Here is a 26,073-nt window from a genome sequence, read left to right as displayed (position 1 = left end):
TTATCTTCCCACAACTGCAGTCTTCTGCTCCACTTCAGCTCTCAGTGCTGTTTCAAACCATAAGCCTCGCTTCAAGCCATTAGCCTTGTCTCAAGCCATCAGTCTTGTCCTTGCCTGCCTTCAGCTGCAAGCCTGGTCTTTGTATAGACTTTTGGACTCAGTCATAGTCTAGCCCATGCCAAGTCTCGCTTACCATCATTGGCATAGGTCTCGTGACTCTACCTATGAGACTGCATCATGGCAAGAGGGGCTCATGCATACACAGTACCTTACATAAAATAGGACTTAAATATATTTAGAGATATATGTGGAAGTAAGTGTATTTTAAAACATGTGCATGTCAATAAAATCACCAGTTTTAGCAATTAGTCCACCCAGTCCTTCTCCAGGTCATTGAGGTCCTCCTGGTTCTTCAGTCTAAACTCCCTCCAGTTTGCCCAGATCTTCCACCCAGTCATTACTAAACAATAAACACATTTAATATTATTTATGCCAGATAATTAGCAGGTGTAAATTTATACGAGTAAGCTGGCAACTCTACATGCATGTAAATGTTGGCCCTGCCCCAGATCATCCCAGACTGCATCTTTTTTACATGCATATATATGTGTACAAAGGTAAAAATGCATGTATATTTTTTACTTTTATAAAATACATAATATGCGAGTGGAGGCTACTTAAGTGCATACAGTATATGCTAATTTCTACATGTGTAACATTCTGAAAATTCACCACTAAGGCCCTTATTTACTAATGGGTACATTTTAAAAAAGAGCGCACGCACGTATCTTATAAAATCCGGGGTTGGCGCACGCAAGGGGGTGCACATTTGTGCAACTTGCGCGCGCTGAGCCCTGCACGCGCTGCTCGTTCTCTTCGAAGCCACTCCGAAATCGGAGCAGCCTCGGAGGGAACTTTCCTTCCACCACCACCCCCGCACCTTCCCCTCCCTTCCCCTACCTAACCCACCCCCCCCGCCCTATCTAAACCCCCCTACCTTTATCGCACAAGTTACGCCTGCGCCGATGGCCCGCTGCCACGCCATCACCCGACCCGGGGGCTGGTCCGGAGGCCTCGGTCACGCCCCCTGGAACGCCCCTGGGCCGGCACCATGCCCCCCAGAATGCCTCCCCGGAACACCCCGAACGTCGCGCTGCCCCCCCGACATGCCCCCTAGCAAAGCCCTGGGACTTATGTGCATCCTGGGGCTTGTGCGCGCCGCCGAGCCTATGCAAAATAGGCTCGGCGCACACAGGGTTTTTTTTTAAGGGTTACGCGCTTAACTTAAGTGCGTAACCCTATTAAAATCCGGCCCTAAGCTTTTATCTCATGGACACTGAATGGGTAAAAAGCCAGCGTAAACCAGGCCCTAAGGGGCCGATGCAATATGGTGCGTTGAGCACAGCGCACTGTTTGTTTGTTTGTTTGTTTGTTTGTTTATTTATTTATTTATGGTTTTTATATACCGGAAGTTCCTGTATACAATACATATCACTCCGGTTCACATTTAACAGAGGTAACTAACGCCGGGGAGGCGATTTACAAGGAACATATCGAATATAATGAACGGATAATCTATCATAATCATAATCTATCACTGTTAACGTGAGTTAGACGCGGGTAAAATAGGCGCTAATCAATCCCCTAATGCAATAAGTGGATTAGCGCCTATTTAACGTGCGTCTAACACGGAGTGAATGCAATAGCAAATGCATGTGAATGAGGCTATTAGGCATTCACTCCTGATGCATATTTAACTCTCATCTATTAATGCCTGCCAGGAGCAGGCGTTAATAGATGTGCGCATCGAAAATAGAATAAAAAATGAAAAGAAATAAAAAACATATATATATTTTGACGATCGGGCCCATCACACGAAAACCGACGACGATAAACCCGGCATTGGTTTTCATGACTAGGTCGCTGAAAACCAACCCCTAGTTTATCGGCGTCAGTTTTCCTTAGCGGCGGACAGCCACAAAAACCGACGCCGATAAACTCAGTGTTGGTTTTCAACAACCTAGTCACGAAAACCAACGCTGGGTTTATCGGCGTCGGTTTTTGTGACGCAAGGGCAGAAACTGATGGTGTGGAAGGTGTGGCGGGTCAGGTGGCAGGTGTTGCCAGGGAACTTGCGGCGGTGTTGTTGGCCAGAGCCGGAAGTTCGTCAAGTGTCTGTGCAGGAATCCCGGTACGAAGGAGCCGACTGCCGTACGCCGGTCACGAAAACCGACGCCGTTAAACCCGGTATCGGTTTTTGTGACTGGCGTACGGCAGTCACTTATGCAGCTCTCGCTGGGCCTCGCTGCGCTTCCACACGCTCCTCAGTTCCATGCAGCGGCCAGAGCCTGTGGGCTTTGCAAACCAGCGGTAAAAGCGCCATTAGCAGACGGTTTCACTTGGGGCGCCGGGGTTATTTCACTTGTCAGAGGTCCTGAACCCTTGCTGGGAGGGCGCAGCTGATCCTGGGTTCGCGTTAGCAAGCGACCCTAGCGCATCCTTGCTAACGCGACCCCTAATTTAAATATTGCATGGAGCCCCCCTTTGGGGTGCCATGCAGGCGCTAAGAGAGCGGGCGCTGACTGTTCAGCGTCCGCTTTCTACGCGCCTTTATTGCATCGGCCACTAAGGGGGGCATTCTCTAACGCTATCGCACTCAAAAAGTCCCTTTTCGCATGCGAAAGCTAGCTCGGGGAGGAGTCTGGGAAAGAAGGAGTCGGGGCGTCACCGGGACCGATGCTGCGGACACATCGCTGGCGGCGAAAGGTAAGATTCCTTATCGCCTCCAGTTTCACGCCAACAGCGATCTCACCACGGAGGTGCTATCGCTGCTGGCTATCGCAGGACAGCCCCCGCTTTATATAAAAGTTAAGATCTCAAATTCAAATACCCTTTATTCTCTTTCTCCTGAAATGGTAAAAAAAAAAAAAAAAAAAGTTGATTTTCCCATCCCAAAATAACTTGAATGTGTTTGTTTTGAAAGATGATGGTGGGTAGAGATGGGCAGAAAACTTGTTACAAAACTCTGCTCTTAGAGACAATTTTCAAAAGGAAATTTATGGGCAAAAGCATTTTACCCACAATAAATCTCCTGCTGAAAGCCTGCCCATCCCGTGTGTGGGTAAAACTACGCACCTAAGCTCCACAGCCCACGAACTTTCACCTACATTGTAGAGGAGTTGTACCTAGGATGGAGCTAGGTTGAGGATGAAAATTACCCGCAGACTTTTTTTGGATTTTCAAAACTACACATGTAGTTGTGGTCAGAAAACTTATCTGCAGGAAAAGCAGGTACACATTTCTGGGGGTAGGTTGTTTGGTTTTTTTTTTCCCCTGGGGCAATTTTCAAAGTAAACGTGCACTTACCATGGGTAAAACTACGTATGGACTGTGCGTCAGTGCAGGTACTTTGAAAGTTGCCCCCTTTATCTGGGTATTTCCTGGTGAGCAGGGCTCACTGGATATAGATCAGGATAATAAGATGGTAGCGTTTAAACCAGCAGACAAGCGCACATGTGCTCGCTTTTGTTGGCCTGCACCCAGGGATGCCATCATTTTATGACATACGTGCTTATATGCAGCGCATGTTATAAAATAGCCTGATTGTGCGCAGTTTTAAGTGGGCGCGTGCCTATGCATGCAAATGACGCTTCTGCCACGCAAGTGGGGGGGATTTTAAAAGCCACGCACACTGATGCCATTGGCCATTTTCCCAGTTCCTTCCCAGCTTGCCCAGTTAAGGGACAGGACTCCCCAAACCCCCCTAGTTTAGTAGTCTCCCCCCCCCCCCCCCCCCCCGTTAGCCCCAAGCTTTAAAAACCCCACTGATCTACCGATATATTTTGTTTTACTACTTAACCTATCATCCGTAGCAGAAGTAAAGTTATGAGGCAGGAGACCCCCAGCGTGCGCCAGCACGAGTAAATATTTACACACAGATTTCATGGTTAAATCCCGGAACGCCCATGCCCTGCCCAGAGCACGCCCATTCCTCGCTTCTTTTCCAAAAGGTTTTGTCTGTGCGTGCAGCAGCAAGTTCGCACGCATCTGGCCGGCTATTAAAATCCGCTCGGCGCACACCAGCCGAACATATTCGTGCATCCCCTAATTTCAGCGCGTTAGGCTTTTAAAATTCACCTTTAAGCACCTAGGGAAGAAGGCAAAATTTTTTACATTTTTAAAATGTCCCCAGTCGGGTCATGTGGATGATAGTTTGGATCAGGACCAGACTTTGTACTTTGTTGGCTCTTTACCAGTGGCAGCGCCACCACAATCCCTAATATACATAGACAGAAATCTTAAGTAACCAGGAGTAATTGGAAGAAAGCAGCTCTGTAGACAGGACCAGAAATACTGACCTTGTCACATTATCAGTGACCTGTGCAAATAGATTTGACAGTCCTCATCTAGTTTACAGGGGTGGAAAACGTGTTGGAAGCACCATCCTAAATGGTATCAGTTTACAACCTGGTCAGCAGTCCCTCCGTGTGAGCCAAAGGCTTCCCTTTCTCTTGAGAATTCACCTTTGAAAGCAGCAATTGCTCTTTCTTTTATGCTGACCAGGGTGACTGTGGCAGGGGCTGCGGCCTGAGCTCCGCTGACCGGGTCGGGCAGAGTGGGGGATGAATCTCTGTGGGGCTTGACCAAATGTTGTTTGTTCCATGATTTCAAGCTTTATAATTACTTTCATTGGAATGGGGGAAGGGGTTTTTACCAGCCTATTTTTTTTCAATGCACAATCTGATGAATTTTCCTACTTGCACTAGTTTTTTTTGGGGTTTTTTTTTCCAATTAAGAGCAAACCCATGGAGATACATCCTTACTCAGAGGGAGGCTAGCAGGAGGTGTGAGGGATGCTGGTTAGCTTGAGCTGTTTTAAGAGAGGAGATGGATTGCAGTTAATGATAGGCTTGGGAGGGGCTACCGACCTCCTTCCCTCTCTCTTCTCTTTTGTCTGCTCTGATCTGCAGAGCGGAACTGGAGGATGTCTCTGTGATGAGTTGGAGTCAGTAGGTGGCAGAGAGAGAGAACGTTGTAGCCTCCCCCTTTATAAAGAGGAGCATAGTTTTAATGTGCTCGGTACAAACATTAATTATTACACTCTTCCTTGGCAGCCGGTTTTCGCTTTCCTGTCCACATTCTTCGGCTAGTTATAGGCTGCAGATGACAAAGAAATTGGAAAATGACGGAAAAAAAAATATTTGGCCAATGCATTTGTTAATAAATGACTCGGATAGCATCATAGCAGGAGTTTGAAGCGCGACATTTACATCGAGCAGGGAAGATGTCACAGCTCTCAGGGGTGGGGAGGGGAGAAGCGGGGGTAGTTCCTGAGGGAAATAAAGTAGTGTGACAGTTCCCAAGTTTAATAACGAACAGATCCTGAGCATCAGCTGAAATCAGATGCAGGGAGCTGTCAGTGTCCCGATTGCTGCTGAAGTAGGCAGAAAAAAAAAAAAGGAAGTCTTTTGAGACGAGAAGGGGAGCTAGGAAACCGGAGGCGAGGAGTAAATGTGATGGAAGACAAAAACAATTTTAAACACCGCCCTCCCCCCCTTCCCCCCAAGAGCAGGCAGAGGTCGGATGAGACTTAGCTCTATTCTCCAGCGGTCCCTGAGGAAATGAGATCCGGATACAATAAAGGAGAGTTAAAGGAAAGCACTACATAACAAAACAAAGAAGAATATGTTTTGGTTTATATATATCCGTAGCCTTATTTTACAAAATAAATAAATAAATAAATAAATAAGCAGTTGCGTACTTTGCTGTCTTGAAGAAAAGTGAGCAGTTTATCTCTTCTCCAAGGAGAAGTGCAGTATTCTGAATGGCAGCATCCAGCTGGTGTGTTATTGCAGGATATCCTCCATTTTAGTGGCATGAACTGTGGCAGTTATCCAGATGTGTCCTTGCACAGGGACACCTGCGGCACTGTGTGTACTATGTGAAGGGGGCTCCTGCACACGAACACCTCTTAAATAAATAGTTCTGTGCAATAAAAGGTCCCATAGCCTGCGGAGAATCTATTTCTCTCCAGGACCAATATGGGCAGTAGTATGCCACATTAGATCTGATGTGTGAAACACATTTAAAATCACTTTTCTTTTTTTTTTGACCCAGAAGATTCCTACTAGTAGTACTAGTACTACTACTTAACATTTCTATAGCGCTTGCAACATATGCAGTGCTGTACGAACACAAAAAAGATAATCCCTGCTCAGTAGAGCTTACAATCTAATCAGACAAACATACAGGGCAAGAGACTTAGGGCATTTCATAAAGCAAGACAATGGTTAAAAAAGAAAAGAAAATTAGTTAATGAGGCTAAAAGCAGATAATCAGGCCTAAGATTTAAAAGCAGCTTTAAAAGGGTGGGTCTTTAGATGGGATTTAAACATGATGCGCCAGTTCAGGAAGACTATTCCGAGCACACAGCACAGCCAGGTGGAAAGCACGGAGTTGGGAATTGGCGGTAGAGGAGAAGGGCATAGATAGGAGTGACTTGTCTGATGAGCAGAGTGCACGAGGAAGGGTGTAGAGAGAGATAAGAGAGAGAGGTAGTGAGATGCTGAAGGCATTTGTAGGTGAGAAAGAGGAACTTGAATTATATGCAGGAGCGGAGAGGGGACCAATGCAGTGACTTCAGAAGAGGGGTTATGTGAGTGCAGCGACTTTGATGAAAGATAAATCGCGCAGCTGAATTTAGGGCAGATTGCAGTGGGGAGAGATGGCTTGCCGGGAGACCTGTGAGGAACAGATTGCAATAGTCTTAACTGGGAGGAGATGAAAGAGTGGATAAGATAGTGCCTTCAGAAGCGAAGGGATGATTTTTGGCAATGTTATAGAGAAAGAAACAGCACGTTTCAGCAGAGTTTTAGATAAGCATAGAGAGAGAGGAGTTGAAGATGACTCCTAGGTTTCTTCCTGCTTCTATGGGCTGGGATCCTGGCACACACTGTACCTTCATGTGTAACTGCCTGGGATTGTTTTCCTTATTTTATATCATATTTTATATCTCCCACCACAATGTACCTAGTCTGGTCATTGCAATGACAGTTCTAGCTAAGGGCCTACGTTTAGGCACCTTGCAGAACTCTGCAATCATGGGCCTGCAGCCAGTAGGTGCCACCCTTGAGCGATGACCACAATTTTTTCAGCCAACCGAGGGATCCTTATGTTTTGGCCATGGTCATAATGTTATTTGAATTCATGTGAACATCATGTAACTTGTTTTGAGTGTTTTAGCAGAAGGACAAGTAAAAAAAAATTAATATAAATAAAATTAAATGTAATTGTTTCCCCTCATATTGTACTTTGAAAAGACGAAGATGGGATTGCCCTTACCTCATGGTCCTGATCTTACACTTGATCTTTGCAAAAAAAGCCAAGAAGGTGGCGTGCTGATAATTCCACTGCAGCAACTCCCTCAGTTCCTTTCTGTGTTACTGGAAAGGTTTTTGTTTTCTTTTTTTTTAACTTGATTGCTCGGCCCTACTCCCCAGGCTTCAAGGTGCGCAGTGAGTGCATTTATCCGTAGAACAGGCGCAGCACAGGTAATGAGAAGTGCAAGCTTTGCCTGCCTTGCCCTGCTCAGTGTATCTTAACTTCATTACACGGCTGGGAGTGCAGATCGGTCTTTGCCCACTCACCTCTTAGTTCAGTTGCTAAAGCTTCTTCCAGCTGGTATAGCAAGTGTGGGCTGAGCAAGGCAGCTGCCCAGGGTACAGAGCTCCAGCTCTCTCTCTGCTCTAGTGGCCTCCCTCATCTTGAGCTTGATTTCATTTTATATTGAAATTTCAAAATATAAACATACAAGTTAATCTTGTGAAAGAAAACATAGGCTGCTGGTTGAAGCACATCCATTCAAAAGTAATACAAAACAGGGTGTAATGTGAAGATATCATTACTATTCCTAGCGTCCACATTACATCCAAAGAAAAAGGAGGGTGGGGAGATACCAAAGAGAAAAGAAAAGGCTTTACAGAATGTTCCGGGCATCTAAACAACTAACACACTACCAGTCTAGAACTTATATGGGCTAGTCAGTGATTTTTTTTTTTTTTTTGCATCCAAGAAAAATCTGAGCTGATCAGAGACAAAGAAAACAATGAGCTTACAATATTTCACAACACATTTGCCAGGATATTTTAGAAGAAAAGTAGCCCCAGGAGCATCCTGAGGTTCTTAAGGAAGCCCATGGTAATAGGGAGACAGTGTGTGTGTGTGTATATATATATATGTGTGTGTGTGTGTTGGCTCAGGTCCTGTACTCACCTCCTGCTACTACTGCTTGGTCCCCAGCAGCTTCTTCGATGCAAGGTCAGAGGAGGCAGCAATGGCAGGATGGGAAGAGTGCATAAAGGTCCATTAGAAGTGGGGATGGTAGTGAAGGGGGGTGGAGGGAAGAGGAGATGTATGGATCCCGGATGCAAAAGCATCTTGTTACACCCCAGCTAATGAGTGATGGTGGTGTAAGTATTAATGTACAGCGCAGACTGCAGCAAAAATCCTCCTGAATTCTGTGGGAATGTGTAATCAGTTCAAAGGTGACGCCATGTTCATCCGTAGACTGTTCTGGATGCTCTCACAAGTTGTCCCCAGATCTCCTACAGGCCTGTCTGCAGCTTTTAAGCGGGGTGCTCTGTCTGGGCACCCGAGCTGGGACATCAGGGAGTTTATCATCATAAGGCTTTGGCTATAATTTTTACAAATGGCTGAATGACAATACCTCAGCCATTTATTTAGCAGGCACACTGCTATGAAGACTATTGGATCTGTCAGCCTTCCCTGCGCAATTTGATAACTTTTGGACAGGGTTATCCAGTCAGAGGACTGCTGCCAGATGAAGATGATAAAACTTCAGTGTGCCAGACACGTAGACTGCAGGTCACTGAAATGTTTGTGATTAATTTAACTGGTCTGCAAAATCTCATGCACTCTGCTCTCTTCCTTTTTCCTTCTTATTTTTGTTAAAACGGCTATTGGAGGAATTTGAATGAAGGATTAATCTATTTTAAAATCTGGTAAATGGCTAGAGATATACAGGCTGATATGCAAAGCCATCAGAATTAGGCAGCTGGATCAGCATCTTTCAGAATGGGCAACCCATATCCTGGGCCATGGTGAGGGTGATGGGGGGGGGGGGGACAGGATTAATTCGGGGAACAGAAGTTAGCCGTTTAAGACTGTCAGCACTAGATGGCTACCTTTTATGTCCAAAATTGTGCATTCCAGTGGCAGGCCTAAAATCTAACTGCCCAGATTGTGGCCAGCTTGATTTAAGCTCATTTCTAGCTGTGACCCTAGCCAATGAGGTTCAGATGAAAATGTGCTTAGGTTGTCCAGCCCTGCGCTGAATGTGCTGTCCATAGTGCATGACGTTTTGGGAACTCAAAGAATCACCTGAACAGTGAAGGAGACATTTTGCATATGTAGTACCCGATTCACTAAGGGTTATTCCCATAGACACAAAATGGGAGAAAAACCTTAATGAATCTGGTCCTATAGTTTGATAGTCATTAGTAACATTGTGATTTACTAAATGGCTACGAAAAAGCAAACTGTGCAATTGAATACACAGGATCATCTAATATGCATCAGTTTTAGTCCATGGATGATAAACTATTAACCTATTATAAACTATTAACTAAATAACCCTGTAAATCAAGTAATCATATCAGTTACATTTGTAATTTTGTAAATCAACTAATCTTGTATCTTCTGTATATTTCCCATACATGTTAATCATTTTATATTAATCATGGATATTCCCATACCTGTTAATCATGTTACCTTCTATCCTGTTTCCCTCCTTTATTTAGTTGGTCAGGTTCGCTGTTATTGAGCCTGTCTCAGTTGTCCCACCCCCATCCTCAGTTGTTTGTACTTTCCACCCTTTGTTATTATGTAAACCGATATGATGTGTACTTTAATGTCGGTATAGAAAAGCTGTTAAATAAATAAATAAATATTAGCATCTATGAGTAATAACATGGCAAAATGACCTCAATGACACTAGTCATCACAGTGACAAAAACCAAAGCCAATAAATCAACTAAACTGAAATCATTCAATATTAAGCATCCAGTAAATTAGTGACTTTTTTAAAGATCAATAACAATTTTGATAGTGACTATCATACTTGTGACCCGCAGATTGCACATCAGATAGGTGTCTGAAATCTTTCGTCAAGCGGTATATGAGTTTAATCATAGATCACTCAAATCAGTCCTTGATTAAACTCATATACCACTTGGTCACAATCTCATATACCGATGGTCACAATCAAAATTTTTATTGATTTTTTAAAAAAATCACTAATTTACTAGTCCTCACAGCACATTCCTGATTCAGTTAAAGAAGGCAGTACTAATAATACAAATTAATCTGTTTCTTGGTTCTTTTTCCTTTCTTGGTCTTATTCCTGGGTTCTTTTATTGTTTTGTCCTCATGCATATTTTACTTTGCACAGCTTTACAGTTTATTGTTGCTAAACATCCTGTTTTTTAAATCTGCTTTCCTTAATTTTCTCCTCGTTGATCATGCTGCATGTACACTATAGACCTTATCCATTAGGCATTTTTTCCATAGACACAGAATGGGAAAAAACCTTTACTACATAGGGGCCTATGTGTCCGTGTATTGCTCACATGGGGCTTGATTCACCAAAATGTATAACTTAGAAGAATTTATGGCCAAACGTTATTCCTTGAATTTAGCAAGTAAAATAATCATATTATGTCTTTAAAAAATGTATGGGCAGACTAGTCCAGTGGCTTAGTGGCAGGTTTGTGGATTGCTATGCAAAAAGTCCCCAGTTTGATCTGAATTGGGTCTTCCGCACTCTCATTGATAGGTAGATAAGTAGAAGTCTAGATGAGTAGAAGTCCAGGCAGGGAAGCAAAGGTTCAGGCAGGCATTCCCAGGAATAGGTTCTAGGAAGTGATCTCGGCGTACTTGTTGCATCAGGAGTGAGGCTGGAGAGAGCTGAGTTTTAAATACGCTAGCTAATCAGGACTGCTCCTTGTTAGACCAATACAAACTTGTCCTTTTTTTTGCATCCACTGGCTGTTACTGATCCTACTACTACTACTACTACTAATCATTTCTATAGCACTCACAACATATGCAGTGCAGTACGAACACAAAAAAGACAATCCCTGCTCAATAGAGCTTACAATCTAATAAGACAAACATACAGTACAAGAGACTTGGGGCATTTCATCCCACAAAACCACAGACCAGGGCACATGACTAGAGAGGGGAACTAGGCAGACCACTTGCATACTAATCCTATAGGCACTTCAACTTCTTAAAGCCCTAGGCACACACCAGGGTGTCAAGTCTGTCCCAGACTACAAAGAGTTGCTGTCAGAGACCCCATCCAAGCCCACCAAGTCAGGCGTTCTTTCTGTATTTCCAGACGTTTGGTGGCCTTCTGGTTAAACACACTGCTTCTGAGCCTCCAGGGTCACTTGTTCAAACCCCACCAATATTTTCAGCCCCCACCGAAGTGCTGTAAAGGCAGTGTTTACATCCCTAGGGTTGAGGGAGGGAGTTGTAATGGCTCAGAAGTGAGACATTGTGGCAGGATTCAGGGCCCATGATTGCAGGGAGTCTTGGTACCTGGCTGAAGGACTGTCAGTGCAATGACCAGACTAGATATGTTTATTTATTTAAAACCATTTATATTCCTCTTATGTGTTAAGCTGGGGGAGGGGGGGCATTATAAAATGGGGGGAAAATGCCCTGGCTCTGATTGAGCTGGAGGTTCAAAAAAGCAGGAGGCAAACCATTAAGTCAAAAAAATGTATATAGGCATCATAGCAAAATGATAAAGGGGATGGAACAACTCCCCTATGAGAAAAGGCTAAAGTGGTTAGGGCTGTTCAGCTTGGAGAGGAGATGGCTAAGGGGGGATATGATAGAGGTCTTTAAAATCATGAGAGGTCTAGAATGGGTAAATGTGAATCGGTTATTTACTCTTTTGAATAATAAAAGGACTAGGGGACATTCCATGAAGTTAGCAAGTAGCACATTTAAAACTAATCGGATAAAATTCTTTTTCACTCAATGCACAATTAAGTTCTGGAATTTGTTGCCAAAGGATGTGGATAGTGCAGTTAGTGTGGCTGGATTTAAAAAAGGTTTGGATAAGTTCATGGAGAAGAAGTCCATTAACTGCTATTAATCAAGTTGTCTTAGAGAATAGCCACTGCTATTACTGGCATCAGTAGCATGGGATCTGCTTAGTGTCTGGGTACTTACCAGGTACTTGTAGCCTGGATTGGCCACTGTTGGAAACAGGATGCTGGGCTTGATGGATCTTTGGTCTGACCCAGTATGGCAATTTCTTATGTTCTTATGGCAGACCCAGAAAACCTGGTCAGCATATCCATCACTTGCAATTGATGGCCACAATACGCCCTTATTTTATTATCATCATCATCATTTGCATAAAGTATGCCAAGTTTCCGTAGCACTGTACAGAGACACACAATGGAAAGTCCCTACTCCTTGCAGTTTGCAGTGTTTTCAAGATAGACAGGATGCACAATAAAAAAACAAGGCAGCAATGACATGACTGAAAGGATTGGATAGTTAGGGCTAAATTGAGGAGGGGCAACTTTTAACTGAGTATCAGAATATGATGTCTGCGATCTGGAAAGGTTACAAGCAGAACCCTAGTTAAGTTGTTGATAATCAATTTCATTTTATATGGAATAGCTGTCCCCGTTCTGTCCAAGAATGAGAAATGCACTTCCCAGTCTAGAGTCCAGATTGATAAATCTGTTGAATGAACTTCTAGCTGTGCTAATGCATCTCGCTCTGATTGATGGCTTCCTGGATCTTTGGAAGATCAAAACCCATATGAGTGCAATAGATAGCATCAAACAAATTGGGAAAGTGAGCTATTGTATAAAAGGGCATTTGCACCTTGTAGGCTCTAAGTAACCATGGCATACCAAGGGAGAAATATTATATAGGAGTGCTTTAGGCAAAGTGACCCTTGTACTGTAATGTGGCTGGTATGGCTGGACAGTGCACCTGTCTGGCCCACACTACAGAGGATGGATGTACCGTGAGGCGGGACAACAGGAGCTTCATGTGTGCCGAACCCTCTACCCCACAGGTTGAGCCTTTGAGTTCTCACAGCAGGCAGGTCTTAAGAGGGTCCCAGGGGTTGTTATAAAAGCAAGAGTCCACGTCTGAAGCAAGTGTCTGGGGTGGCAGCAAGCCACAAACCAGTAGATGGGCCATTCGGGGCAGACAGCAGAATCCTTAAAGAGGCCACTGGTCGGTGCAGACGGAAGACAGCATACTTGGAGTCCAAAGCAAGAGCGATGAGGAGAAGTTCAGGTATGGGCCGAGGTCAGGATCCAGAGAGGCAAGCCAGGGACAAGCAGATTGGACAAGACAAAAGACACAAGCAGGACAAGGAAGACAAGAAGGACGAGATGAAGGCAGGCACCAGAACAAGGCAAGGACAAGGCAACGATCAAGGTGAGGAACACCAGAAGGACAGAGAGACGGCAAACCCGCAAGATGAAGCAACAACACACACTGAAACTCAGGAGACCCGTTGCTGAGGCAGAGAACACCAGGAGGAGTGCGCTTAAATGCCTGCAGGTGGCTGACGTCATCTCAAAGTGACTCCTGAGCATTCCCACCAAGGCGCCTATATAATGTGTGTACCTGCGCATGTGCGCACCTAAGGCATGGATTGTCGGGACCCTGCCAGCGGTGTGCAATGGTGGCAATCCACCCTGGCATGGAGGCTGGAGCCCGGTAAGTTTGCTGCTTGGGAGACAGTGCTTGCGGGCAGAGTGTTATAGAGGCATCTCTCTGGATGTAGCTGGGAACGTTTCTCCAGGTTTTGAATACAAGTCAGTGGTAAAATGGGTTTTGATATACAGAACAAATTACAGAACTATACCTCTTCTGTGTATCGAGGGATCACTAATGCAAGTATTAGAATAAGCCAAAGTTTTTAAAAGATGAGCATGGAGAGTTCACTGCAAACTTTACCTGGGGAACTTTATCTAATCATTAGAATTAGAGACCGGATATAAAAACTGTGAGGTCCATATTCAAAAGCCGTTTAGACAGATAATGTAATAGTTATCTGTCTAAATGGCTTATTTTGTAATATTTATTTAGCCCTTATCCAGCTAAATTCCAATATTTGGAGCTAGATGCTTAACTTATGCAGCTAACTCTGGTTAGGGCTGTCCTAAAGTTAGCCGGTTAGATATAAGATAGCTGAGTATATTCAGGGGCGCAGTTGTGCCCCTGAGTATACCCTGCTAGTTAACCAGATATGTTTATCCAGCTAACTAGCTGAGCCGCCTAGCAGCTAAAAGTGGACCCCTGTGTGTTCTTATATCAGTAGTTAAATCATCCTAAAGTTTGTTAAAGAAGAAAACCTCCATGTTTATTCAGTGGGGACTGCACAGTTTCCCTGCAGACAGCCACATTATTTGTAGGAGGAGGAGAGACTAGGACAGTGATGGTAAACTCTACTCCTCGAGTGCCACAAACAGGCCAGGTTTTCAGGATATCCACAATGAATATGTATGAGATAGATCTGCATACAGTGGAGGCGGCACATACAGATCTTTCTCATACATATTCATTGTGCATATCCTGAAAATCTGGCCTGCTTGTGGCCCTTGAGGACTGGAGTTCGCCATCACTGGACTAGGAAGAGACCTTTTTTTTGCCTGGTGACTAAGGATCAGCCAGCTGGGGGAGGGTGGAGAGACAGCGTAGCACTGCAGGACAGGTAGGGAACGGGAGAGAAAGAAGGAAGATGAGCATCATGAGACGAGGGCAAAGACAGAGGGGGTCAGATCGGGGGATAATGGTGATGAGAAGGGCATGAGAGCGTTGGTGGAAGAGAGTGGGGTGGGAGTGTGGGCAAGAGAGAGGGTGAGGGGACAGAAGGGGAAGAAAGAGGAGGGTGGTATGAAGGGGTGGGAGGCAGAGAGGGAATAGTGGAGCAGGAGGGGAAAAGAGGGGATTGTAGGGTGCAGTACTGAGTAAAGGGAAGGGGCTATAAAGCTGAACAGAAAATGTGGGTGTGCAGACTGGTTGGACCCTATGGTCTTTATCTTCCATCATGCTCTATGTTTCTATAAGCTGGAAGGTGGTCTAGTGTCTTTATCTATGATTTGTTTGGCCTAAGATTCCCTGGTGTATAACAATTAAACACTTAAAATTGAGAGCTTTGATGATATGGATGCATACTGTCTGCGGGAATCAGCTCTGCGACTTCAACACCAGCTGGTGTGAGGCATTGGAAAATCTGAGATTGAAACTGAAGCCAGATCTCTAGTGCTGCATTAGGCTGTTCTCTTTTCTTGACTCTACATGTGTGTACTTGTAGAAAATAATAAGGGTCCCCTCCAAATAAATACACACACACCTACACCCACATAAGGAAGCTTCCAGTAAATGCAGCGGGACTTCACAAACATTATAAGCCCATACTGCTAGGTTTTTTTTCCCCCGTCTCCATGAATTTCTGATGTATTTCTCCCTTTTTATTCACATGCTAAGTACGATCACTCTGGCTCCATAGCGAGAGAGGCTGCAAAATGGGGATTGATGCAGAGAAATCATTCTCTCGATGGTAATGTCATTAGTTTTCACCAAGTGGGGCAGCTTTTTTTTATTCTGTTTGTGCAGTTGATAGAGGAAAGCAGTGGCAGCTTTGCTGAACTGGATTGATCTAATCAGACCTAGACCGTACTTTGGAGATAAATGCAGACTATTAGATGGGCCGGTAATGCAGCCAGCTGTACCCCTGCTGCCCTCCAGCCAGTTTCTGTCTGCAAGAAGTCAAATATATTGGGCCCTGTTCCTGTGTATGGCACAGCACTCTCAGACCCTGAAAATTAGAAGAGGCTGGAAATTACTGTAAGTGATGAGCACACCTTACCTAGCTGGAGTAACTGGCATGGAGGATGGGGAGGAGCTGTAGGGAATCATAAAATTAGATGTCTGTCAAAACCATAAATCTAATCAGTACTCTGCAAAAATAAGATTAAAAAATATAATAAATTAAATATCTATTGATTTTTGTTCTTGCTGATTCTTTGAGGAGCAGACAAAGGATTTGGAGAAATACTTAGCTTTATGTGACCAATTGATATCAAAATGGCAGTAGGAAAAATGGAGGGTAATCGTAATACATACTTCTTTCACAAAACTAAATCTAGGAATTATAATCATATACCCTCATGACATAAAGAGAGAGCATGACGGGTCTTCGGCTCCCCAGGTCAGCTGGAGATGCTGTGCAGACAGCATTCATAGCCCCTGGAGTGGAGGCAGGAGAGGGGAAAAAATCATGGTTGTCACTCATGGGTGACACCTGCTGGCCAGATTCAGTGCCCATGCTTCTAGGGTTCTGGAATAAGTCCTGGTGCATGGACCTCTGACTGAGGACCATTGCTGTAATAACCAGCCTAGGTATTTTGGGAGAGGGAGATAAAAAAGTCACACTCTGCGGGTATTAGTTCATACCCTGGTTCTCTTTCGCAATGATTACTGTAACATACCAGGGTTGGCCTGTCACCCAGATTAAGAAGATAACTTAAAAACAGCTACACACATGTCCATATACATGTGTATATGGGCATGCAGAAATCTACTCCTGTATTTTATAACCTGCGCATAAAAGATACATGCAGGTTATAAAACATGTGCAAATGTACCCAGAAAACTGCGTACATATGTAAAAAAAAAAAAAAACCATGCGAATACATATCGCACTTATCTGGATAAGTTCCGATTATCTGGCTTTGCTGCTACTTAACCGGATAAGTCTTAAAAGCGCTATTTATATGGCTAAGTAAGGTAGCCAGATAAGTCTTAAATAGTGTGACTTATCCAGATAAGTACCTCTACTTGAGACTTACCCGTCTATCTTACTTAACCGGATAAGTAGCAATTTTCAGACTTATCTGGCTATCTGATTTATCCGGATAAGTGGCATGCGACTACTATCCTCGTATATTTTTACATCTAACTTTTAAAATGTACGAGTGGAGGTTTTCCCCACATAATTTACATGTATTTATGCCAGCTCCTTCCAGCATTGCTCTGGTAATAATGCTGGAAGCGTACATTTATGCTGATAGAGTACACTTCCAGTGTTAATACCAGAAGCGGCTGGGATTGCATTGCCCTGTGATTTCGGCAAACAAATAGGGGGTACTGGGTAGGTTGGAGGGCTTCTGGGGAGAGTGGTGGCTTGGAGAGAGGAGTTTGGGAAGGGGAGAAGGCAAGATTTTAAGGTTTACTTAGCGGGGAAGGAGAGAGAAGGGCAGAAATACTGGGTCCGGCAGTGCTATCTTTTTATTGTAAACATTTCAAAGGTTTGCGGGGCTCCTGGCCAGCAGACGGGTTGGGACTTTTCTGATGGGAATTGGTAACTGGGCTGGATGCCCACAGAATTTTTATTTTAAAGGAGCGTTACTTAACCGAATATCTTTTGAAGATATCTGGTTACGTAGCTAGTTATCCGGCCACACAAAACCAGATAACTTTAGGCCTGCTGTGAAGCAGATCTAAAGATATCTGACTAACTTAACTGGCTATAGTTCAAGATTGGCCAGGTTAGCTAGATAACTACACCCCTCCCAGATATGCCCCCCTGGAATGCCTCTTTTTTATTGGGCTAAATATTAGCTGGATAACGACTTATTCCGCTATAACTTAATCAGAAAAGTGGCTAAATATGGCAAACTTGCCATTTAGACAGATAACGTGTGAGTTATCTGTCTAAATGGCTTTGAATAGTGACTTTCCAATTTCTTTGTTTATCCTGATTTGTACTGTTTGAGTTTTTTGATTTAATCCTATCTAACTGTAATGATTCATGGAATATTAATTATGATTCCTGTTACTATTGTTTTAATTGGAAATTATTTATCTGCTAGTCATATATAATTTAGTATGCAAAGCACTTGGATTTCTTTATACTTGCAGTATATCAAATACTATAAAGCTTAAACCAAAAATTTATATAAAATAATGTAAAAAAATGTAAAAAAAATAAAAGTGAGTATAAATGCAAACAGAGAAAGGAACCCCAGTTTAAATGAATAAATTATGTCAAAGGGACCAATTATAATGCATAGAAAATAATCTGTGCTTCCAAGAAGAAACAGAATGATTAAATCATTAAATCTGACCTCACAGAAAAAACAAAAATGTAGAAATTGTGATCACATGGAACATTCCCATACCAACCAACTGCTAAAGCTCTTAATGCTAGAAAACCAGACATAACAGTAAAGGAGAAACACACAAGAATGGTGTTGCCAAATGGCTATTCTGTACCAAACGCAGGTGATGTTATCTTTAAAAGGAGCACGCCCATATATGCACTTGGAAGCACATGTACAAAGGAATTTTAAATCATGCGCAGAATTGTGTGCGTACGATTTATAAAACACCAAGTGTGCTTATGTGTGCCCCTAATTTTAAGTGATTACATGAGCAAACTTAGTTCGCGTATCTTTCTTAGGACTTTGTCGGCTTTAATGCACGTTTGAAAGCAGATTTTAAAACATGCACGTGTGAAGGACAATATCAGTTTTACTAATTAGTCTGGGCAAACTGGTGGACTATCTCAGTCATCCAGACCCCTATGGTTCTTCAGCCTGCACTTCCCCCAGTTTACTCAGAAACCTCACCCTAAAAAGAGATGTCTGCAGACTTACAGCTCATTAAGAGCAGATGTAAATATACTCAGCTAATGGTCCTCCATTGGGTTTTCTCATCAATTCTAATTAAACCTATAGGAAGACATCATCAGAAGGGGGAAAGAACTCCAAGGCACCTTAGATTGTGGCAAAGCAGCATAAATAGCCTCAGGCACCATAAAGAGGCAAAGGGTACCAGCAGTAGTAGGAGTTTTCAAAGACTCTGTGAGAAGAGCAAAGAAGCAGCAAGAGTGGGAAGAACATTCCAAGCTTCGGAAGAGGGCACTATCAACAGTGGCATGAACCCTTGAAGGCAGCACGAGAGGCAAAGAGATATCAAGAATAGCATCAACATCCTAAAGCACACAGAAGGAGGAAGAAAGCAGAAAATGTGGCAGGAAAATCCCCAAGGCACTAATAAAAGGACAAAGCGGCACGGAGTGGCATCAACATTCCAAGGCATTATGAGAGGTACAAAGCATTCACACACAGCGGCAAGAACTAGGGATGTGAATCGTTTTTCAACGATTAAAATTATCGTCCGATAATGTTAATATCGTCTTAAATCGTTATAGAACACAATACAATAGAAATTCTAACGATTTATCATTAAAAATCGTTAAATCGTGTTAGTGCGCACTAACTGAAAATGATACAAATAGACACTTTCCAGGTCACTGAAGGTCAGTTAGGAATGAATATGTGTTCCTATTGGCTGGCTGCCCTCTTATCTATTGATGTTACCAAGGTTACCACTGAGGTGATGGTTGGGGGGATGGGAAATGGAACTGGAAACTCACGAACACCAACAGAAAATGAAACAAAGTGTTCACACTTCCCAGGTCAGTAAAGGTCACTTAGGAATGAATATGTATTCCTATTGGCTGGCTGTGCTCTTATCTATTGATGTTACCAAGGTTCCACTGAGGTAATGGTTGGGGGGAAGTGAAATGGAAACAGTTGGAAGCTTGACAAAAAAAGTAATGTGATGATCAGCACTCACGTGACTAGAACTTGTTTGTTTATTATTTTTGTTAGCAGGCACCTGAAATGCTAGTGCATGTTGAATTTGCCAATCACTGTGCATTTTAGAAAGGTGGTCCTGGCTGGAACTACACAGTTCAAATATATGTGGTAATTGATTGTTGGTAAGTGTATTTTTTAAGTAGCCACACTGGCCACCAGATCACGGATCATGGAGAGCTGCATCCCTGCTCCCAGCCAGTCTGGGGCTGCCTGTCCCAGTCATCCATGGAGGGCTGCAGCCCTGCTCCCAGCCAGTCTGGGGCTGCCTGTCCCTGTAATCCATGCAGTGCTGCATCCCTGCTCCCAGCCAGTCTGGGGCTGCCTGTCCCAGTAATCCATGCAGAGCTGCTTCCCTGCTCCCATCCAGTCTGGGGCTGCCTGTCCCAGTCATCCATGCAGAGCTGTATCCCTGCTCCCAGCCAGTCTGGGGCTGTCTGTCCCTGTAATCCATGCAGAGCTGCATCCCTGCTCCCAGCCAGTCTGGGGCTGACTGTCCCAGTAATCCATGCAGAGCTGCATCCCTGCTCCCAGCCAGTCTGGGGCTGCCTGTCCCAGTAATCCATGCAGAGCTGCATCCCTGCTCCCAGCCAGTCTGGAGATCACAACACTCCTGGTATTGATAGGGATAGGGCACTGTGTGCAGGAAGATCACAACACCCCTGGTATCAGGGTTAGTGCACTGTGGGCAGGAAGATCACAACACTCCTGGTATTAATAGGGATAGGGCACTGTGTGCAGGAAGATCACAACACCCCTGGTGCCAGGGTTAGGGCACTGTGTGCAGGAAGATCACAACACTCCTGGTATTAATAGGGATAGGGCACTGTGTGTACATGAAGATCACAACACCCCTGGTGCCAGGGTTAGGGCACTGTGTGCAGGAAGATCACAACACCACTGGTATCAGGGTTAGGGCACTGTGCAGGAAGATCACAACACCCCTGGTATCAGGGTTAGGGCACTGTGTGCAGGAAGATCACAACACCCCTGGTGCCAGGGTTAGGGCACTGTGTGCAGGAAGATCACAACACTCCTGGTATTAATAGGGATAGGGCACTGTGTGTACATGGAGATCACAACACCCCTGGTGCCAGGGTTAGGGCACTGTATGCAGGAAGATCACAACACCCCTGGTATCAGGGTTAGGGCACAAGTTCTAGTCACATTGACTGATCACATTACTTTTTTTGTCAAGCTACCAACTGTTTCCATTTCCCATCCCCCATATACTGTCAGTGGGAACCTTGGTAACATGAATAAATAAGAGGGCAGCCAATAGGAATACATATTCATTCCTAAACTGACCTTAACTGACCTGAAAAGTGTCAAATTGTATCAATTTCTGTTAGTGCGCACTAACTGGGAGTTAGTGCGCACTAATCGGAAAAAACGATTTTTAACGATTTTTCAACGAAATAATCGTGCCAAACACGATTTTTTTCTCCTGCCACACGATTTCAATCGTTAAGACGATATGGCACACGATTCACATCCCTAGCAAGAACACCCCAAGGCAGAGTGACAGAAAGACCTTCAAGGTGCAAAGTGTAGGTATGGCAACAATGCATGGAAGGAACACCTCTAAGGCAGGGCTTCCCAAATCTTTCCTGGGGACCTCACAGCCAGTCGGGTTTTCAGGATATCCACAATGTATATGCATGAGATTCATTTGCATATACTGAATCTCCATGGTATGCAAACGTATCTCATGCATATTCATTGTGGATATCCTGAAAACCCGACTGGCTGTGGGGTCCCCAGGACAGGTTTGGAAAGCCCTGCTCTAAGGTGTAAGATAAGGACTAAAGCAGTAAAGCAGAGTAGTATGGAAGATTTCTGTCTTCCTATTAAAGCACTTGCCACTTGTCAGACTTAGGGACAGATGTTAAAACTTATGCGTGGGCGTAGATTTGTACGCGCAACCCGGCGCGCACAAATCTACGCCCGATTTTATAACATGCGCATGCATGTTATAAAATCCGAGGTTGGCGTGCGCAAGGGGGTGCACCTTGCGTGCACCGAGCCCAAGGGGAGCCCCGATGGCTTTCCCGTTTCCTCCAAGGCTGCTCCGAAATCAGAGCCCTACCTAAATCCCCCCCCACCACATTATTTGATGGAGTTACGCCTGTCGGCTGGCTGCCACCACACAAACCTCCAGCACGGCTGCTGTGCCGGAGGACTTGGAACCACCCCTGGCCCCGCACCCGGACTGCCCCCGGACCGCCATCATGCCCCTGGCTACGCCCCTTATCCGCCCATTTTCGAAAGCCCCGGGACAATCATGCGTCCCGGGGCTTGCGCGTGCTGCCGAGCCTATACAAAATAGGCTTGGCACGCGAAGGGGCAGATTTTCTCGAGTTACGCGTGTAGCCTTTAAAAATCTGCCCCTTAATGCAATAGAATGATCTGTCATCAGTATCATTTTTTTGAAATAAGCTTTTATTACATTCCCTACTTGAAATTGATCTTGCTGCTGGGTGGAAATTTGGGTTTCTTGTGACATTTGCTTTCTAGTTGAAACTTTTCTCATAATCAGACATGCTTATGGTCTCTCATCAGTTTGGTTTTCCTGGTACTTTCTGAGGTTTTCTTTATTAAGAAAGCTTTTCCCATATTCTGTAGCTGAACAGTCTCTTCACTGAAGATTTTCTGTATTGCATTAGTTCTCACTTCGAACTGAAACTTTTCCCCACATTCAGAACATCTCTCTTGTGCATGTTTTCTGTTGTACCTGAATTTCTTTCTTCTGACTGAGTCTATATATGTATATTGTTTGTTTTTAGTATCATAGCTCTGCTATGATTTCAGAGTTAGAGGACACCTTTGCTTTTCTCCTGTTTGTGTGTGATATTAATGGCACTTTAAAAATGGTGCTGGCTGTCCAGTGCTCCTACCATGTGACAGGGGCCAGCCAATGGCATGGTTACCCTGTCACATGGTAAGGGCAAAGGGCCATCAGCGCCATTTTTATTAGTGGCAGCCAACGGCCCGAGAGCGGGAGATTGCTCCCAGGGCCCACTGGGGGGATCGGGAGGGTGGTGGAGGCTAAGGGAGTGGTTTTAAAGGGTCGGGGTGGGTTTTTTGTTTATCGGCCGACAGCCCGAGCGTGAGAGAATGCTCGGGCTGGACCACCAGCTAATTTCAAATTAGCTGGACCACCAGCTAATTTCAAAATGTTTTTGGGGGGGTCGGGAGGGTGGTGGAGGTTAAGGGAGCGGTTTTAAAGGGTCGGGGTGGGTTTTTAGGTTGTGTCCTAACTCCCGTTAGTGTGCACTAACCCGATTAACGATTTTTTCACGATAAATCGGTGGAATTTCTATTGTATCGCTCTCTTTAACAATTAATGATGTTTTAAAAAATATCGGACAATATTTTAAATCGTCAAAAATGATTCACATCCCTAGTAGCCAATGTTAATAGGGGTAACCTGCACAAAGCAGAAGTTACTACTCTAAGGAATAAAACTATATAAAATAAAATAAAAATAAATTTACTGGGCAGATTGAATGGACCACTTAGGTCTTTTTCTGCCATCATTTTCTGTGATACTGTGTGTTAGAACCAGAAAAGAAATGGGATTTCTTTTTGGGGGCAGAAAAGAACAGTATTTCTTTTTGGGGGCAAAAAGAAAGGAGGGAGAATTAGGCTAGGATCCTAGAGGTGTACAACATAAGGTGGAGAATGAGAAAAGAGTTGAGATAGGAGGAGAAACTTGTATTTTTTTACATTTTATTTTGAGGACAAAATAAACCAATATAACCAAGAAAGAAATAGGGTAGAGGAACTAGGCTGGGATCCATGTAGCAAACAATAAGAAGGCATCAAAACTCACAAAATGTAGTGTTCGGAGCATGGCAGCTAGGTGGAGCAGCAGCAAAACCCCCAAGGTTACCATCTGGGGCATGGCAACTAGGCAGAGTGACAGCAAGACCCTCTGTGTGGTTCATCTGGGGCATAGCAGATAGGCAGAGTGGGCAGCAAGTCCTCCCGAGGTGCTTTCAGTCCTCTTGCAATTCACATGACAGTTCTGGAAAGCCTAGCAAAGGCAGATTGATTTTCAAAAACACCAACTTTTCCATCTAGTCTGGTGCCAGTCTGGAATAATGAGGACTCACAATGTCCCCTGATATAGAGAAGATATGTTCACTGGGCATGCTGATTAATGGATGGGAAAAATACTGCTGAGCCACTTTGGCTAGATAAGAACATAAGAAATTGCCATGCTGGGTCAGACCAAGGGTCCATCAAGCCCAGCATCCTGTTTCCAACAGAGGCCAATCCAAGTCACAAGTACCTGGCAAGTACCCAAACACCAAGAAGATCCTATGCTACTGATGCAATTAATAGCAGTGGTTATTCCCTAAGTCAACTTGATTAATAGCAGTTAATGGACTTCTCCTCCAAAAACTTATCCAAACCTTTTTTGAACCCAGCTACACTAACTGCACTAACCACATCTTCTGGCAACAAATTCCAGAGCATAATTTTGTATTGAGTGAAAAAGAATTTTCTCCGATTAGTCTTAAATGTGCTACTTGCTAACTTCATGGAGTGCCCCCTAGTCCTTCTATTATCCGAAAGTGTAAATAACCGATTCACATCTACTTGTTCAATACCTCTCATGATTTTAAAGACCTCTATCATATCCTCCCTCAGCTGTCTTTTCTCCAAGCTGAACAGCCCTAACCTCTTCAGCCTTTCCTCATAGGGGAGCTGTTCCATCCCCTTTATCATTTTGGTTGCCCTTCTTTGTACCTTCTCCATCGCAACTATATCTTTTTTGAGATGTGGCGACCAGAATTGTACACAGTATTCAAGGTGTGGTCTCACCATGGAGCGATACAGAGGCATTATGACATTTTCCGTTTTATTAACCATTCCCTTCCTAATAATTCCTAACATTCTGTTTGCTTTTTTGGCTGCTGCAGCACACTGAGCCAACGATTTCAAAGTATTATCCACTATGATTCCTAGATCTTTTTAGACCGCAGACTTGTAAGCCTAATATGCCAATGCATCTGTGTCCATGTACTCAATGGGATCTGTGAGATAGCGTGTCACAGATATTTCTACTGCGATCTCCTTTGCTGGGGTGGACTTAGGATCTTTCTCTTGCCAGTTGCTTTATCTATGGCCTATGTCAGGAAAGTTGGTTCTGTGTGGGAAACTGTGCCTCTACCTCTGATGCTTCTGTTCACATACTCTAGCTACCAGTATCTTCTTCATGTATGTTGGACACTGGGACTGGAGGGTGAGACTTCCTTTCACCTGTGGATCACAAAATGTTTCAAGCATCTATATATTATTTTCTGTCAGAGGTTTCAGTCTCAGTTGCACCTGCTGCTGCAAGGAATCCACATACTACAATACCTCTGCTGCCATTCCCTCTTGCTCATGGAAACCCTCTTACTTTTCCTCCAGAATATTTATTATGAGGATGACCTTACCCCAGGGTGGTCTTCTGGAACTCAGATCCTTCATCACATTCTTGAAGAGCTTTGCGATTTGTTTCAGCTGCCTAATCAGTACCCAATCATGATGCCCCAGGGGGCATTCTATACCTATCTCTGTTTCCAGAGACAGATCATTAAGGGGTGCTCCACTTTCCTGTGCAGCATCAGGTAGGTGGAATTCTAGTGGATGCCAACATTTTGAATTGGATGCTTACGAGGCATCCCAAATGCTTGCTGCTTAAGAACATAAGAAAATGCCATACTGGGTCAGACCAAGGGTCCATCAAGCCCAGCATCCTGTTTCCAACAGTGGCCAATCCAGGCCATAAGAACCTGGCAAGTACCCAAAAACTAAGTCTATTCCATGTTACCATTGCTAATGGCAGTGGCTATTTTCTAAGTGAACTTAATAGCAGGTAATGGACTTCTCCTCCAAGAACTTATCCAATCCTTTTTTAAACACAGCTATACTAACTGCACTAACCACATCCTCTGGCAACAAATTCCAGAGTTTAAATGTGCGTTGAGTAAAAAAGAACTTTCTCCGATTAGTTTTAAATGTGCCCCATGCTAACTTCATGGAGTGCCCCCTAGTCTTTCTACTATCTGAAAGAGTAAATAACCGATTCACATCTACCCGTTCTAGACCTGTCATGATTTTAAACACCTCTATCATATCCCCCCTCAGTCGTCTCTTCTCCAAGCTGAAAAGTACTAACCTCTTTAGTCTTTCCTCATAGGGGAGTTGTTCCATTCCCCTTATCATTTTGGTAGCCCTTCTCTGTACCTTCTCCATCGCAATTATGTCTTTTTTGAGATGCGGCGACCAGAATTGTACACAGTATTCAAGGTGCAGTCTCACCATGGAGCGATACAGAGGC

At 44.1% G+C, this 26,073-nt stretch overlaps 1 protein-coding gene across 1 annotated transcript in view; it reads left to right on the top strand.

Annotated features, from left to right (window-relative positions):
* CACNA1B (calcium voltage-gated channel subunit alpha1 B) overlaps positions 1-26,073 on the top strand; it is a 1,161,590-nt gene that overhangs the window by 712,340 nt on the left and 423,177 nt on the right. The gene's annotated exons all lie outside the window — the stretch shown is intronic.

This window comes from Rhinatrema bivittatum, chromosome 8 (genome assembly GCF_901001135.1).
Source record: "Rhinatrema bivittatum chromosome 8, aRhiBiv1.1, whole genome shotgun sequence".
Classification (NCBI taxonomy): domain Eukaryota; kingdom Metazoa; phylum Chordata; class Amphibia; order Gymnophiona; family Rhinatrematidae; genus Rhinatrema; species Rhinatrema bivittatum.
Note: the sequence above shows the minus strand (reverse complement) of the source record. Positions and strands in the feature narration are given on the sequence as shown.